Source organism: Miscanthus floridulus, chromosome 17 (assembly GCF_019320115.1).
Source record: "Miscanthus floridulus cultivar M001 chromosome 17, ASM1932011v1, whole genome shotgun sequence".
Taxonomy (NCBI): Eukaryota; Viridiplantae; Streptophyta; class Magnoliopsida; order Poales; family Poaceae; genus Miscanthus; species Miscanthus floridulus.
The window spans coordinates 39,508,684-39,512,778 of record NC_089596.1 but is presented as its reverse complement, the minus strand read 5'-3'; positions in this window follow the sequence as shown (position 1 = coordinate 39,512,778).

Sequence of the window (4,095 nt, the reverse complement as noted above, 5' to 3'; positions counted from 1 at the left end):
GGCTGCTATGGCCTAGACCGCGGAGATTGTAAATCAAGCTTGGGCTCCATCCGTCTCAGTCGAGTCAAACCACAGCCACCAGCACCCAAGTCGCTCACAGCCACTCAACCAATGTGGCTCATGCAACAATGACCCATCAGACAACCGTCAAGGCAGAAACGGTGGCCATGATGGTGGCTAGGATGACAACCACCGTCGGGACGACAACCGCCACGATGTCCAGGATGATAACCGCCGGGACAACCACGACAATCGCCGCGATAACCATGGTCACAGGGCTAATCTAGATGGCAATCGAGATCACCGCGATGGCAATAACGATCTCCGCCATTACCTCAGTGGACGCGATCTGTGCGCTCGCATCAACCAGAGAGCCAATGATCGAGCATCCCACGAAAGTTATCGCCGTATGGAATATGACACTACCCATGGCCCGCCGGGTTTGAAGCAGTTTACTCCACACCTTCGCCAAGTCATATGGCCCAAGAATTTCAAGCTCGAGAAACTTTAGAAGTACGACGGCAAGGAAAACCCCAAATTATGGGTCATGCTCTATGAGACTGCGTGCAGATCAGCCATGGCTGATGAGCACGTCATGTCAAACTATTTCCCAGTCACTGTTGGCCATGCAGGTCACCAATGGCTGGTCAGCTTGCCGGCGAACTACGTTGACTCTTGGTAGGAGCTCAAGCAAGCCTCCATCAACAACTTCATTGCAACTTGTGAGCAACCCGGAAACAAATATGATCTGCAATGGATTCGAGATCAGAAAGACGAGCCACTACGCGAGTATGTCCGGCGTTTCTCGGAGATGCGCATCAAGGTCCCATCAATCTCCAACAATGAGGCAATCGAGGCTTTCATCACTAGCCTCCACTTCCACGATGCCCTAAGGGACAAGCTCATCCGCAAGAGACCTGAATCAGTCACAGCGCTCCTGGCCACCGCTAAGAAATATGCGAACGCCGACGACGCTAAAAAGATAATTATTGAAGAAGCAGCAAGGGTCCCACGCTCCGACCACCCCCATGCCGCGATGACTACCGCGGCAACCATGGTCGAAACGACAATTTTGATTGCCGCAACCAGTGCAATGACTCCTACGACCACCGTGACCAACGTAATCAACGGCGTAACCGCCATGAAGATTATAGGAGCAAGCGTGCTCGGGAAGACGACGGCGAGGTCAACACCGTTAAAAAAGGTGGCGGATGTCGTAACTATGAAGACAACTATGCCAAAGCATTGAAAGGGCCCTGCTAGTCTATCTACACGCGTCAACAGGCTCCGGATATGTCCAACAAGCCTAACGACGCAGGGGAACAGCGCAACGAGGATAACGGTGATGACGATGCAGACCCTCGTCACAAGTACGTCAAGCTAACCGATCACGTGCACACCATCATCGGAGGCAAAGTGTCCATCGAGACCAAACGAGAACGCAATCTACTCGCCCATGCTTGCTTGAACGTGGCCAACACCGACAATCTCCTCACTGATCTGCGGCTCCCTCTATGGTCTCACCGCGAAATCTCCTTCAGCAGAAAGGACCAATGGGCCGCAATACCTGAGCCAGGGCATTTTTCCCTGGTCCTCAATCCTTGTATCAACAAGGTTCAGTTCAATAGAGTACTAATCAACGGCGGTAGCTCCATCGATATACTGTTCAAGAACAGTCGCTCGCCCTGAAGATAGCTCAGGCGGACCTCAAGCCGTACAAGGCACAGTTCTAGGGTGTTCTCCCTGGACAGAGCTCTACACCTCTTGGACAGATCATGCTACCTGTGCAGTTTGGGACCCCAGACCACTTCCGCACTGACTACGTCAACTTCGTGGTCGCTGACTTTGATGGCACCTACCATGCTATTCTTGGTCAACTGTCGCTCACCAAGTTCATGGCCATACCTCATTACAAGTATCTAGTGCTCAAGATGCCTACTGAGAAAGGAGTTCTAACCCTCCGAGGCAACGTGTACGTAGCCTATACCTACGAAGACGATAGTTTCAAAATAGCAGAGGCTCATGACCTCTCTATTCGCATGGCTGAGACCATGCTCAACGCCAAGAAGACCTCAACCAACCACCTAGGGATCCCGGAGCTCGAGGCTCCATGCAAGAATATCAAGTCCAAGGGGCATAAGGTGATCCAACTGGTCGACGATGATCCCAGCAAAATGGCCCTTATCGGGGCCAACCTGGATCCCAAATAGGAAGACACGCTCGTCAGGTTCTTGAGGAGCAACGTGGATGTGTTCGCATGGAAACCTGCTGACATGCCCGGTGTACCTCAGAGCTTGATCGAGCACTCCTTGAATGTCAATGGCAAGGCTAAACCTATCAAGCAGAAGCTACGATGGTTCACTCACAACAAAAAGGAGGCGATTAGGGTAGAAGTTACACGGCTTTTGGCAGCCGGATTTATCAAAGAAGTGTATCATCCGGAGTGGTTAGCTAATCCGATTCTTGTACGCAAAAAGAATAATGAATGGAGAATATGCGTTGATTACACTGATCTCAACAAACACTGCCCTAAGGACCCCTTCGGCTTACCTCGTATAGACGAGGTCGTAGATTCAACCGCTGGTTGCGAGCTGCTCTCCTTTCTCGATTGCTACTCTGGTTATCACCAGATCGCTCTCAAAAAGGATGACTAGATCAAGACATCTTTTATCATGCCCTTCAGCGCCTACTGCTACACGACCATGTCGTTCGGGCTCAAGAACGCCGGGGCTACCTACCAACGCGCTATACAAGCTTGCCTCAAAGACGAGATAAAAGATGACCTCATCGAGGCTTATGTTGATGATATAGTTGTCAAAACCAAGGAAGCACATACCCTTGTTGACAACCTAGAACACACCTTTGCAGCCCTTAACACATTCTAGTGGAAGTTAAACCCAAAGAAGTGCATCTTTGGTGTTCCTTCTGGCATATTACTTAGCAACGTCGTCAGTCATGACGGCATACGCCCTAACCCGGAGAAAGTCAAAGCCGTCTTGGACATGAAGCCGCCCAAAAAGGTGAAGGATGTTCAGAAGCTTACCGGATGCATGGCCGCCCTCAGCCGTTTCATATCAAGATTAGGTGAAAAAGGATTACCGTTCTTTAAACTACTCAAAGCGTCCGAAAAGTTTGAGTGGTCGGAGGAAGTAGACGCTGCCTTCACACAGCTAAAATAATACCTTACATCACCTCCGGTCCTCACTGCTCCAAGAGAAGATGAAACACACCTGCTTTACATTGCGGCTACTAATCGAGTGGTCTCCACGGCCATGGTGGTCGAGCGAGACAAGCCCGGCCATGTCTACAAGGTGCAGCGACCAATCTATTTCATCAGTGAGGTACTCAATGAGTCCAAGACCAGGTACCCACAGATTCAGAAGTTGATCTACGCCATACTGATAACATCCTGAAAGTTGAAACACTACTTCGACGGATATCGTGTGGTGGTCATGACTGAGTACTCTCTGCGAGACATCATTAGCAACAAGGATGCGAATGGGCGCATCATCAAATGGGCAATGGAGCTATGCCCCTTCTCTTTGGAATTTGCAAGCCACACTACAATCAAGTCTCAGGCACTCGTCGATTTCATCGTTGAGTGGACAGACTTAAGCACGCCTACCTCTCCTGGATCCGATGAGTATTGGACGATGTACTTTGATGGCTCTCTCAACATCGACGGTGCGGGAGCAGGAGTCCTTTTCATGTCACCATCCAAGGAGCAGCTCCGGTACATCCTCAGGATTTATTTCCCAGCATCTAATAATGCCGATGAGTACGAAGCATGCCTACATGGTTTGCGCATTGCGGTTGAGCTTGGCGTTAAACGTCTCTATGTCAATGGAGACTCTGCTCTGGTCATCAACCAACTCAACAAGGACTGGGACACAACCAGTGAAAAGATGGATGCATACTGCAAATCAATCAGAAAGCTAGAAGGCAGGTTCTATGGCATCGAGTACATACACGTGGTCTGGGACAAGAATTAAGCAGTGGATGCACTGTCAAAGTTAGGATCATCCCGAGCAAAAATCCCACATGGCATATTCATCCAAGACCTGCTCATGCCTTCCATCGAAGAGGAAGATTCCA